This window comes from Theropithecus gelada, chromosome 1, assembly GCF_003255815.1.
Source record: "Theropithecus gelada isolate Dixy chromosome 1, Tgel_1.0, whole genome shotgun sequence".
Lineage (NCBI taxonomy): Eukaryota > Metazoa > Chordata > Mammalia > Primates > Cercopithecidae > Theropithecus > Theropithecus gelada.
The window spans coordinates 143,690,954-143,705,333 of NC_037668.1; the positions used below are offsets into that span (position 1 = coordinate 143,690,954).

The 14,380-nt window shown below is 43.0% G+C and overlaps 1 long non-coding RNA gene and 1 other non-coding gene across 2 annotated transcripts; both read left to right on the forward strand.

The window, feature by feature from the left end:
* Positions 1 to 362: 362 nt before the first annotated feature.
* On the forward strand, positions 363 to 13,356 carry LOC112613016. The gene is made up of 4 exons (XR_003116908.1): positions 363 to 493; positions 576 to 720; positions 6,671 to 6,725; positions 13,266 to 13,356. It is a non-coding gene; the product is annotated as an uncharacterized LOC112613016 (long non-coding RNA).
* On the forward strand, positions 3,614 to 3,717 carry LOC112615242. Its single transcript, XR_003117308.1, has one exon. It is a non-coding gene; the product is annotated as a U6 spliceosomal RNA (small nuclear RNA).
* Positions 13,357 to 14,380: the final 1,024 nt, after the last annotated feature.

Sequence of the window (14,380 nt, forward strand, 5' to 3'; positions counted from 1 at the left end):
TACACCCTGCCCCATGACCTGGCGTAACGTGTATCTTGAAGAATCAGCAACTCTCAGGACTCAGATCACTGCCAAGTCTCAGCATCTCAGCTCATCTTGCCTTTTGTTTGTTTGTTTGTTTTGTTTTTTCACTTTAACCTCATTAAAGGTCAGCAAGGATCACTTAAATTTTGGGTTATGCTCTGTCACATATTATGGGGTAAAGGTTGCATCATAACAATGTTTTGGAGAGTCTTAGAGACCTCTGGACTATCCCATGTGAATGATGAGGTCATAGTACATATCCATCCTGCAGGCTTTCAGCCTTGACCAGAGGTTTTCATAATTAATGCAGCATCCTTGGGGCGTGATCTTAAGCTGGTGAGCCAATGAGGACACCCTGGCAGGGCAGCTGAGCTGCGTGGATCCTTGTTCTGTCACCAAGCCTTTAAGTCACGTGCTGACATGTTACGGTCCTGCCTGGGACCCTTCCCACAAATACTTAAGATACACGGTGAGCTCACAGTCTGCTTGTCTGAGGTGGAAGAAATCATCTGTTCCATTCTTAAATTCCTCCATTCTCTTTCTTTCCCCAGACTTTGGGAATCACCCAACTGATGGAAAGAACCAGGAAAGGAGTCAGGATCTGCACCTTGGCGACTTTGAAGAACACCCAATTTGATGAATGAAAACTCCTCACTTGTGCTCTGGTGGTGTTTTGGGACAATGGGGCCCTCCTGGGTAGTAGTTATTGGTGCAGTCTCTATCAGTAACCACCCCAAGTTTGAGATCCTTTACAAGGGAAGGTCATATTTCCAAAACTGAAACCTTGACCAAGGACCCCAGAGAGAAAGGAAGGAGACACCACTCAAGTGGGTCATGGGCCTGTCCTAGGGCCTGGGAGTCGGCAGTCAGTGGCCTGGGATCCAAGGGTTAACAGCATGACCTGTTCTGGCTGATACCAGTCACATGGTGTGCTCAACCTCACTGTTATTATCTGTTTCGGGTGAGTCACTGAGAACACAGACAGGAAAGACCCATGAACTTAGCTGGTTTCGCCCCAGGGTCTGAGACTCCACACAGCTGAGTCTGGGCCGCTGGCAGTGACTCATGGTGAGCCTCATGGGATTGCTGACGCAAGGTTGGAAGGGCACGTGGTCCTTCCCCCCACCACTGGGTAGAATCCCCACTAAAGCATCCAGGCTGGAAATCCATCTTGGTCCATGGGGAGAGAGAAAATAAAACAAAAAGGAATCATTTCTGATACTATAGCAAAGTATACAGGTGGATTTGGCAGGTACAACTGACAAGTCTTCCACATTCTGAAAGGACTGACTTTCTCACAACGTAAGAGTCTCTGGGAGTACTGGGGAGTGCATATTCAACTGTTATAACTGGCATGTGCAGAGAAAACATCCCTCCTATCTCTGTTCTATGACTAGTGAGGTCTTTGTCCTACTCCTGACCATCCTCTTTGGGCCCCTGGGGAGTCCTGACTGATTTAGCCTCACCTGAGCTCTTGGTGTCACTAGAGACACTCAGTGTGGCTGTGAGTCCCATTCATTCACTTCCTGACTGGGATATCATCCTGCCCTGTTCTACCCTTGCTGTTGGAGTTCAGGACAGGCTGCTCTAAAATATGGCCCCTTGGCATTTTAGAAAACAGTAGAAGCAGTAAGGACACTCTCTGACCTTCTCTTGCCCTTCTTCCCTTAAGCAGGCTATAAAACCTAGACAGAATTTTCTGACCACCTGAAAGAGGCCATAAGATCCTCATTCAAGAGGTGTCTTCAGGCCATGTGCAGTGGCTCATGCCTGTAATCCCAGCATTTTGGGAGGCTGAGGTGGGCAGATCATGTGGTCAGGAGATAGAGACCATCCCGGCTAACACAGTGAAACCCCATCTCTACTAAAAATGCAAAAAATTAGCCAGGCATGGTGGCATGCGCCTGTAGTCCCAGCTACTCGGGAGGCTGAGGCAGGAGAATCGCTTGAACTTGGGAGGCGGAGGTTGCAGTGAGCTGAGATCACACCTCTGCACTCCAGCCTAGGTGACAGAATGAGACTCAGTTAAAAAAAAAAAAAAAAGTGCCATCCCGATACCTAGAGGAAGAGAACTTCCTTATCCTCAAAGACACAGAGGCCAGGAAGAATCTGAACAAGGAGGCCTTGCTAAGTTCCCCTCAGGTTGTTACCATCAGGTCATACCTTTTTGTCCTCCAATCATATTTCTCCATGACTATCCACTCTTCATCAACCCAAAAATAAACACACTTCTCTCTTTCTTTGGATCTTCATTTCCAAAGGCTCCCCATCCACATAAAACTTATATTAATACCTTTGTATACCTTTCTCTTGTAAATCTGTCTTTTGTAAGGGGCACCTCACCCATGAACCTAGCGATGGATGTGCGAAGAAAATAGACCTTTCCTCCCCTCCACCAGTAAGCTGGACTCTCAGCCACCTCTAGGTCCTGATTCAGGCACACAGGGACCCACGGCATCTCATGAGAGTTAAATCTCAGGAACTCCCATTCTGCTGCCAATCTGCTATACACAAATGGAGTCTCAAAATGGGGAGCAAAGTCAAGAGCCACTCTCTGCCCTTGGTGTTTCTTTCATTTATCATTATTTTCTCTTCTTGTTGAATTTCTGTTGCGATTCATTGAAAGATCTATCACGTACCTGCTATTTGACAGGGTTAACTGTGACCTCAACGACGATGTTTCCCAAAAACTTCCCTGAAAAGTCACTTCCTGCTCTGTCTTTCCAGGGCACTTTACTCCTACCTCTTATTCTGCCTCTCACATGTATTGCAGGGATCTATCACTCCCCTGTTTTGTAGACCTCCCATGTTCCTGCTCAAAAGGAGAACCAGTCTTATTCAGCTTCTCGCCACCAGTGCTTGACACTCTATGAATGTCTGTTGATAAAAATGAATAATGAAAGGAAACAGAAGGGCAAACTTAAGTACAGAAACTCTTCATACTCAGAGAGACAGCATGGTTTTGTGGTTCAGGGCACAGGCTCAAGTCACACTGCCTTGGTTTTAATCCTGGCTCTAAGATTTAGCAGGAGTATGAGCCTAGGCAAGTTATTTAACTGTCGTGTGCCTCACCTTCCACATTTGAAATGTGGCAATAAGTACCTGCTTCACAGTGTGCTTGTGAGGATTAAAGAAAATAATCTACAGTAAGCATTAGAATAATGACAGGTATGTAGTAAATGCTCAATAAATGTAAACTATTACGGTTTGTTCTTCCCCAGTGGATTTGAGTCTTTGTGGTGAAATGCATATGCGCTTAGATGAACAAATGGTTGGATTTAGGGTGTGAAGAAGAGAGTAAAATTCAAATTCCATTTTCAGTTAAAAACAGGGGAAAAGTCAATGGATTTTATGCTTTGCCGTCAGACTTCCCCAGGTAGATGGGAGATAATCTAATTTTTATTCTCTTTGCTTTACATGGAATCCGATGCAACAAGAAGGATGCAGGGGCATAGCAAAGTGTAGCTGTGTGTAACAAAGAAAATATAGTTGGAGGGCAAAGTGTGTCATCAAACAAGTGAAAAAGTATGCATTTTTCTTACTGAAAAAAATGCATTCTTACTGAAAAAATGCATACTTTTTTCATTGTTTGCTTCAGCAGCACATATGCTAAAATTGGAACGATGCAGAGAAGATTAGCATTGGCCCCTGCGCAAGGATGACATGCAAATTAGTGAAGTGTACCATATTTTTTAAAAAATCATGAAGGTAGGATTTGGGACCGTTTCCACCATATGAACTGCTAAAATACCCATAAGATAAATGGTTACTTTTAGGGAGCTGGCAGCAATCCCTGGGCTGAAAACATATAATCTGAGACAATTTAGTTAATCTTGAATTTATCAAGCACCTCAATAAACTCTTTTAAAAATGCCAAAAGAGCTTTCTCTAAAGATTCCCCCAACACTCACCTTTGGTCTAGTGGTTCTCACTGGTGTTTCAGCTCTCTGTTCAATGTCACAGCTTTGCTAGAAAGTGTAGTGGTCCCCCCTTATCCATGGGGGATATATTCTAAGATCCCTGGTGGATGCCTGAAACTGCTGATAGTACCAGACTCTTTACATGCTATGTGCTTTCCTATACATGTGTATATATGATAAAGTTTAATTTATAAATTAGGTGTAGTAAGAGATTAACAACAATAAACTAGAATAGTTGTAACAATATACTGCAATAAAAGCTATGTAAATGTGATCTTTCTCTCTCTCTTTCAAAATACCTCGTCGTACTGTTCTGCAGGGTAGTTAAAACTGCAGAAAACAAAACTGTGGATAAGGGAGGACTACTGTAGTCACAGACTCTTCCAGAAACAGTCAGATGAAGTCTTGAAAAAGTGCCCATGAACATGGGAACCACTTGTAGCAGATCATGGAGACCACAGGAAGAGTTAAAACATGCAAAATGCTGCCTCCAATTCCCAGAGCACTGAAGAGAAGAGTCTCATGCTAGGTTGGGGAGTTAGGGAAAAAGTGCCAAGCAAAAGGAGGCAGGAAAACACACACACACACACACACACACACACACACACATACACACAGGGGAAGGTGACCAAAAGCACAGGGCAGCATGAGGGGAATTCGGAGCACGCCAGGGAAGTGAAGTCTAGACTTGCTCGCACAATTGCAGCTCCCTAATCCTCTTTTCCTGGATCTCTGGCTTTCCCTGGATTTCCCATAATAGGATCTTTCATTTTCACCTCTTCTTCTACTTCCCTTCACCCTCTGTCTCATTTATGGAACTGAGACTGGACTTAATCGGCCTGGGACAAGAGAAATGTTTAGCCCAGTGGTTCTCAAGGTTTGCTGTGGGTGGGTCAGGGGCCAGGCAGTCTCCATTTGTCCCGCAAATCCACTCACCATCCTTCTCACCCAGGGGTGGCCTCCTGTGTAGCAAAACAACAGGCTCTCTTGCCTCTGGCTTCTGGTTTGCAGAAGATTGGCAAAGTGGGGTTAGGTGCTTATACCCCTATCAGGCCATCAAGCACTGGCTGTGTCCCTCCATGGCAAAATCCCAAGCACGTACTATCTTATGGCCCTTCCCACAGTCCCTCTGCTCCAGATTCCAGTAACCCACTTGCTGCGCGTGCACCTGCATAGCTGCACCCGGGCTCTTAACAGCGCACAGCACTTGCGACTTCTCCTTACCCTGACTACCTCTCTGAAACTCTCCTAAGACTATCCTAATTTGAGTGTGTCATCAGTTTCCTGCAGGGGCTCTTACACAAAGGGAGCTTGTCTAAAATTCAGATTTCTGGGTATTGACTGCAGAAATTCTGAATAAATAGGAGGTCCTGAGGGGATCTACATTTTTAACAAGTGCCTAATTCTGATGCTGGTGGTCCAGGGATGATTTTGAGAGAGATTTGCCTATTTTCCTACACCTTAACTGTTACAGTGGACACAGTTCAGATTGAGTCAAATAGTGAGAATAACATAACCCCTATAGTTCCCATTGTTCCATTGTCTCCCCTGAGAAGTACAAATTTTTGGGTGGGATCATTGTGAGGCAAGTTGGGAAAGGCAGGGAGATTTCTAAACCAAGCCCTGGAATCTGTGGGAGGGCTCTGGTAGCCAGAAAAATAGAATTACAGAGCATCAGAGTATGTGACATAGAGATTCTCAACACCTCATGGATTTATGCTGGCACAGTTTACCTATAGCCTAGGGCCCCTGAAGTTTATTTGTATTGATTGCAACATCACTCACAGGACAGGGAGATGTAAGACATGGCATATGCTCAAACATGAAGTTGAAGAGTGGGATCTATGCAAGGCAGCCATGCATGCCACTGGTCTACGCAATGGTTGTTACTAACACGGTGTGAAAACGAGGCACTTGGCCAAAGAGAAAAAAAAATCAGAAAATGAACTGGTGTTAGGGAAACAACGAGGACCAATGAGGCATACAGAGAAAACCCAAAACTTACTTGCATCTTAAAGTCCTATGGACAGAAACCTGTCCTGTTTTGCAAGTATCAGGTGTATTCCTGGAAGATGACTATTTCAGGTATTTAGAGTAATATTGTTTAGGTAACAGGGTAGACAGCAGAGGCGGTTGGAGAAGAACAATGCCTTTTCTGGGAACTGCAACCTCCTGCTGTTTGTCTGTTTCCTTTCTTAGCATAGTAACTCAGAAGGTAGAGGGGCCAGCTCAGATTTTCCTTCACAAGGACATGCTGCAGACGTCAGGCCCCACCACTAGTGCCTGCCTTGAAGGTCTTCAAGCAAGAATCTAGTCATGGACATCCCCTTAAAGAAAATCTAATTTAAATCTTCTGCTATTGCTAACTGATGTGCCAGAAGAGATAACCCAAATAAATTAATTTGCAATGACATGAATGAAGTACACATTCCCCTGGCATTCTGCTTCCCGCCATAGCACACCTAGGTGTGATGTGCCATGAATCCCTTGGTAGCTCTAGAAAAAGAAGATGGGCTGCAATATCAAAACCCTGGATTCAAATCTCGACTCTGTCACCTGCTTTGGAAGAGTTATTTAACGATTCTGATTGTTTCTTAACAAAATTGAAAAAGTCTGGGAACCTCATAAGAAGATGAAATCTTTAATCGTATTAATGTATCTAATCACAACACAGCAGCTGTTATAGAGGTGTCAAATGAGAGTGGTCATTCTTCCTACTCTTCTAGAAGCTCTAGGGAAGCCCCACATCACCTTTTTCCTTCCTGTTTGCCATGGCTCCAAGTAAGAGACACTGTAGTCAAAATGACAATTTTGATTTCAGTCTTGAAATGTGCGGCCTAAATATAAAGCTCATCTATTTAGTTTGAGGTTCAGAGACCCGAGTAATTCATTCTGAGAGATCCAGGTTCTAAAGTAACTTGATCCCTGCACAGGAAACAGTCTCAGCAATGACCTTGTCATCTCCCATTCACTCTAATTTCCTGGGCACCAAAGACTTCTACTTCCTCAGTGGAGAGTCAGATCAGAAGCTATAGACGCAATCCACTAAAACTCAATGGCCCTCTCTCAGCCTGCTGCCTGTCTGAGGTGAATCCAGGCAGCCTGTGAGAAGATGAAACTCCCCTGCATGAGTTTTTTTGGTGAGAAGTTTTAAAATCACTAATTCAATGTCTTTACTTGGGTGTTGTGCCATGTGTAACACTTAGAATCACCCCTGGTGCTCTCCTCTTATGTATTTCCTGAATGAATATGAAAATATCCTGTATCTACTGAACTTAATCCCTCAAACCTGCCATTTTGTCAACGACCTACCCTGAATTACTATCTGGGCCCATTCGACACTCATGAGTCTAGATTATTTTTCACCTAACTATACTAGCAAAGAACTTGTGTCCTGTGGCTAGCTATTGGCATTGACATTCCTCCATCCATCTATAATAATATATACATTATTGGGTTCTCACTACATGTTAGTGCCCTCTTAAATCTGGAAGTTCTTGGGTGAGTATGAGGAAATTTGGTCTATTGAAAGAAACATCTTTCTTTCAGCGTTGAATTGAGGATTAAGCACTTGACCTTGGTAGCCTATATCTGTCCCCAAATAGCCAATGTCCCTATGGAAGGTAGACTCCATCCACCTCCAAACCAAGCCCCTGGAAATGCATCCCTTGTTCTCATTGGTGGTAACAGGCACCTCCTTGAACCTCTCCCCAGCTTGGCCTCTCAAAGCACCAAACAAACCTGAAATTGTCTCAGGGGAACCCCTGTCTCTCTGACACCAGGGTACTAACAAATTGGACAGGAACCCCACTAAGCAGAGTGAAATCTAACTCTCAGCCTAAACCTGATAGTTTCTTTCTCCCCACCCAGATACAAGGTACCTTGACAACAATCCTTTAAAAATCACATAATGTCTCCCTTGTTCTATATTAATTTTTAAATTTTCATAGATTTCTCCCTTTGCTAAAGCCAAATGTAGCTGCACAACTGCTTTTAAGTTACTTGCAAGAAGCTATTACATTCAAAAGAAAATGAGAACTCCAGGCTGTGCTGCCTAATGGCACCTAATATCTGCATTACACAGACAGAAAACTGAGATTGGATCCTGCCCGTTTTTCTTAAGGGGATGATGGTATAGAATCTATTTAGTCAAGAGCAGAAGGTAAGAGAGGATAACATTTTTCTCCAAAGGAAGGGCATGTAGCCCCTAAAGGTTCCTGCAGCCAGGCCTAGGAACATCACCAGTGACCTGGCTTGGCTTTCAGTGGGCCTGTTTGGTTTTGTCCTAGCATAGAACATAAACAGCATCAAATAGTCTGGGACATCCAGAGGCTAAAGTGCCTGAGAGATTCTCAACCCTTTCTGTAATGATACATTTATTTTAAGTTCACTCCATGGATCTCCTCTCAACCACAATTTTAACTTGAGTATCTTTTCTACTCATTCTGTAGGTTTATATGTCACTGCTGTTTTATGCTATGAAGTTAATTTTCCTTTAACTTTCTTTGTGTCATGATGAATTACTTACATTTAGGATCACTGTACTTTTCTTTCTCTAGACAGAGACAGGGCACCCTAAGTAGTTGTTCATAACACTGGAACCCAACTGTTGCTAATTTTCCTTTCTGACATCACAACTTGGTTCAGATTAACAAAACAGTGGTCCCTGTCTCAGAAAGGTGATTAAATTCCCAATGACAGCAAAGTTCACACAAAGCAGGTCTAACAGGAAGCCACAGTGTCTAGCGGCAGCCTGCAGAGTCATATGTGACAGGAAGCAAGGAGAGGGCTGGAAACTCCAACTGGAGCAGTGCCTGACATGCCTTTACAGCCAGAAGTCTTCATGTTTATTGATGCTAAGGAAACAATTATAATTAGTTATGGCTAAGGAGGCAACCTGAAATACCTTTCCATTTATTCTCAATTCTGTTTCTGCTCTTAATACCACCACCACTACCATTGATGGAAATTCTATGAAAAGAGGAAGAAGGGAGAGTATGTGGGAAGAGGGAGGGATGGAGGAAATTGGGCAGCTTGGAACTAATGAAGGTAGTCTGAGGAACATCACACTATCAACAGTCTTTCAGAAGGGAGAGTGATGACAACAGTGAGGACCTTTGTGGAGTGCTTGCTCTATGCTGGGCACTGTTGTAGGTTCATTACCTGTATTATTTCACTGAATCTTCACTACAACACTATCAGGTAGGAAGTATTATGATCCCTTAGAGTAAATGGATCGCTGCCACATTGCATGTAAAAGGGTGATGTTACATATACAAAGTAATATTGCATATAGATTGAAATCACATGTAAATTAAGATTGATATTGCATGTATGTAGATCATATGTAGAAGAGTGCATTGGAATCAAGGCCATTTGTCAAGATGGCAGCCATCATTGGAAACTTTTTTTCTAGGGGTTACCAGTGGCCTAGTTTAGAAAATAACCTTGTGCCTCTTGGAAAAGGAGTTGGGAGCAAAAGAAACTAGTTGCTCATAGGAAAAAAGCAGACACAAAGAGGTTCTAAGATCTGCTTCAAAAGGGATCTGAAATAAAGACTAAGTGTGTGGTCCTTCAAGAGGCAGCAGGCAAGGCTCACCTTAGGAGGAAGAAGAGGAAGCAGCCATCTATGTGTCACAGGTGCTGAGGTGTAGGAGACCCCAACCCTTCAATCATCTTCCCTATTTAATTTGCTAATAATGCGTCAACATGGTAGACCCTGGCACACATTAGGAACTCAATAAATGTTACTTTTTTTATTTATTTGATAAGATCCAAGTGCTTTATCAGTGAAGTACATCTTTCTGTAAATTTAGTTCTATGATCCATTCTTAAGAATTGATTTTAGGGCTGGGCACAGTGGCTCATACCTCTAATAACAGCATTTTGGGAAGCTGAGGCTAGGAGTTTGGGACCAGTCTGGGCAACATAGTGAGACCTCATCTCTAAAAATGTTTACAAATTAGCTGGGCATGGTGATGGGTGCCCACAGTCCTAGCTTCTAGGGAGGCTGAGGTGGGAGGATCCCTTGAGCCCAAGAGCTTGAGGCTGCAGTGAGTTATAATTGCACAACTGCACTCCAGCCTGAGTGGCAGAACAAGACTCCATCTCACACACACACACACAAAGTTTTTGCTAAAGAGAAGAGAGATTTGGGGGATATGTGGCAATAAAAGAAGAAAATACTCTAGGGGAGATGGATATGGGAAGGACAGAGTGGGACACCTAAGAGAAACCCCGCATGATTTTCCCAATATTGTCTGGGCAGCCTTAGGAGCTGAGGGATGGAACAAGGAGATACCAGCAGCCTGCAGAAAGCGGTAGAGCTGACCTTGCACACACACCATCCACAGACACCTGGATGCAGCCCATGTTTACACCATAGCATGCGCTCTCACTTATATGCCTCATGTACCTGCTCTATTCCTTTAGCAGGAAAGCTATACATTATTTTTCCAATGAGTGGCCATTTGGAGGGAGATGTGCAGATATTTGGTTTATAACCTATCCCTGCTCGTTGCACAGCATAGGAAGGTGTGGAATGGATGATGGCACAAATAGTAGAACCTCGTCAAAATACTCTGAAACCTTTATCCTTTGTAAACCCAGAGGCTCCTTCCATCCTCCACTCTCCTCTTTCAGAAGTCAATCATTTTAATCATGGCAAACCTTTCTCGGCCTATATGTGTCCCAGCAGCAAAATGACAGTCTCAACAACATTTACCTGTTAGCTATGGATTCTAGTCTAAAAGGACTCATATTGCTTTCATCTTCCTAGATCCAGTGCCTGGCACAGTGAAATTATTAAAAAATGTTTGTTGAACCCTTAGGTGATTTTACTATGTGCAGAAATGTATATCAAAATATTCATTGAAACATCTCAGCCCTGGATCTAAGATTGGGTGAGGTATAGGAAGAAAGGGTAATGTACCAAAACAACAACAACAACAACAAAAACTAGAGTAAGATATGGTTTCTGTCTTCCAGAAGTTAAAAAGACAGATAAGTAGCAACAGGCATGGTATGGTTAAACACTAAAATTAGTCATTTATATATTACCTGTTTTTCTCATACCCTCGCTGTGCATTAGAAGCTTTGTGAAACTACAGATGCCTGCAGTTCACACACAGAGATTCTGATTAGGTCTGTCTAGTCAGGGTCTATATTTTTAAACAGTCCACAGGCGATTCACATGCATATCCAGGATATGAATCACTATAACAAGTGCTAGAGAACATAATTAAAAGAGCTACTAGCAAGAACCAGAGTGGGGGGAGGAGTCTCATGGCATGGTTGGAACCTCTTTTGAACCCTGAATCATACAGAGAATTTGGATGGTAGGGATGGAGACCGGGAGGAAGAATTGAAGACATTGTGAACAAAGGAAGTTGAAAATTAGGGAGAATTAGGGAGATATTGTTCAAAGGATACAAAATTCCAGAGAGGAGAAATAAGTTTAAGAGATCTATTGTACCACATGGTGGCTAATCACAATGTATTGTCTACTTGAAAATTGCTGAGTAGGTATTAAGTGTTTTCACCACAGAAAATGATGTGTGTGAAGTAAAGTGTATGTTTAGTAGCTTCATTTCCCGGTTCGATAATGTATATATTTTGTATACCATACATATATTTTTTTGTCAATGAAAAAAGCAAATTAAAAAATGCCAATGTTAATTGAAAGAAAAGAGTTGGAAGTCAAATGGATACATATTTGCTCAGTGGCAACCACATCTTAGAGTAAGGTGCAGAAGTGCCCATGTGAAGATGGTGGCTCTGGTTGAGGTAGTACCACCTGGTTACCCAATGGCAGAAAGAATATCCTTAATGACCAAAGGAAGGCCACAGAGGGAAGGTATGCTTTGGCCGTGTAAAACCAAAGAAAATGACTGAGGCGACTCAATCAATCTAGAGATTTATTCTGCCAAGGTTGAGAATGCACCCGGGAAAAAGGCACGGAAAGTCACAGGAACATCTGTGATTCGGGGAAAAAAAATAGGGAAGAATAGGCAAGCAATTACATTCTTTTGAAGCTAGATTGGTGTTCACTGAATCCACATTTTAAATGTGAAAAGAAGGGATAGAGGAATAGTCAACTATGTATTGGCTCCGGCTCAATGAATCTGCATTTTTAGGTAAGATAAAGTAAACATAGAGTAAAGGAAGTATTCAAATGCATTTGTCTCAGGTGAGCATAGGGATGACTTCTAATCCTGCCTTTGTTCTCTAACTATGAAGATAAGCTGTGCTTTTAACTTCTAGAAGACAGAAACCATATCTTACTCTAGTGTTTTGTTTTTTTTTTTTTTTTGGTACATTACCCTTTCTTCCTATACCTCACCCAATCTTAGATCCAGGGCTGAGATGTTTCAATGAATGTTTTGATATACATTTCTGCACATTGGGGTGCACAGAGAATTTTCTTGTGAGCGAATTGTGAGGGAGGCTCCCTGGGGAGGCCTGTAACCTTCTACCTTTGTAGCTATCTATTTAGCAACAACATGAAAGGCAATTTTGAGTGACTCCGTTCCCAAGCTTAACTTTGCCCTTTGGCATAGTGAGTTTGGAGTCCTGAAATTTTTATCTTCTTTTCATAGCCACAGCCTGGGAAGTAGGGCCCCTTTCTTTGTGCCTACAAAACAGCTGTGGATGGCTACAAAAATGGTCTTGAAAAAAATGTCGAGATAGACAAAGAAACACATGCATTCCCATTCCCAGATTTCATTATTAAGACTCTGTCTCAAGAAAGGTGTTTGAGTTTGAGGTCCCATATTCTTGGAATGGTGACTACTGGGAGCTTCACCTTAAGGGTTGAGGATATGTTTCCCTGGCTTCCCTTAATTCCTAGATTATCAGGTTTCTTTCTTTTCAGTGACTCAGTGGCAAAAGTCTTTTGCCTTTCTACTTCCTTTCTAGGGAGTAATAAAGAAGAGGGGTGTGAGTGGGACTCAGGGATAACTGGAGGTAGAAAGGAGGTTCAAGAGATGAACCAAAAATATCTTAAATAAAAAATGCTCCCAGCAGAGGGTCAGGGGTGGATGTGCCTGATTCCCAATGCATGTCAAATATGCATTTGTTTCAGGTAAGCAGAGGGATGACTTCTAGTTATGTCTTTGTCCTGCACCTATGAAGATAAGCTGTTGAATATAAGATGTTCCTGCCTGTTCTAGGGCAAAACAAGATAGTAAAAAAAAGAGGTAATTGTAGCTGCTACCCCAGATGGAAAGGTGAGGGGTTATTGATGGCACACACCAAATTTAGTAAGCTCACTTATGACACCAAGTAAGGACAGTTTCATTGTGTGAAGCACTTTTCATACAGGTGTAGGGACAGATCAGAAGATTCTGGAGAAGGCAGATCACCAAAGAACTCAAGATGTGCTGATATTTTGCCAATTTCCTTCATCAACAACTTGTCTTCTTTACCAACTAAGGGAAAACAAAGAGAACAAACTGAAAAAAAAAAAAAAGAAGAAGAAATAATTAAACAAATAACTTAAATAAGAAGGTAAGACCCCCCCAAATCTCCCAAGATGGTGAGAAGTGTATTTGCGTCATGTCTGCCTAACAATGAGCTATTATTAGGATGGTAGAAAATAGCAGCAAGTAAGGACTACAGATTTCACCCAGAGGCAGAGCAGACAAAAGACACAACAGTTTCCCGGGAAAGGAAGATGATTCCAGTTTAATTCATTCAACAGAACTCTTCCAAGAATGAGACCAGAAACCCTAACTGCATCTTGGAGGGAGCTGGAGGGTTTCCCATCACAGTGAGGCCAGCTGCTACCATGGGTACCAGTGCCAGAGCCGCTGTCTGCAGGCACTCTCATGTCTGCTTGGGCCAAGCAGCAATCTAAATTAAGATGATCATCTGGGTCCTGAGGCCCTCAGGGTGAGTACATATTGCAGCAGTTTCAGCCTGTCTCATACCCTCCCTCTGCAGATCTGCAGTGTCTATAGCCAGATTCCCTGACCCCCAACCCCTCAACTTCAGATCTCAATCCCCAGAACAATGTGGGCTTGAGACAGGAAATATTAAAACAGGTTTAGCACTTCCTCCTCCTCCCCCAACAGCAGTGGCATCCTGGTGTTGAGTCATTCTCCAGATTAGGTTGAACCAGCTGGCCACTGGGCTCCCTGTGTGTCACCTGAGTCATCCTCACTCTTGATTAGGCCTAGGGGTCCTCAATGGGCTTCCGCCCTCACCCCTGGGTTGCAGCTCTCTAGTCTAATAACATTCCCACTGTAATGACAAAACTCCTATACCCAAACTTCTTCCTGGGAGACAGTGAAGAGTGTTGCTCTTTCTTTCCTTCCTTCACTTCCTTCTTTCCCTCCTTCCTTCCTTCCTTCCTTCCTTCCTTCCTTCCTTCCTTCCTTCCTCCCTCCCTCCCTCCCTTCCTTTCTTTCTTTTTTGAAATGCAGTTTCGCTCTGTT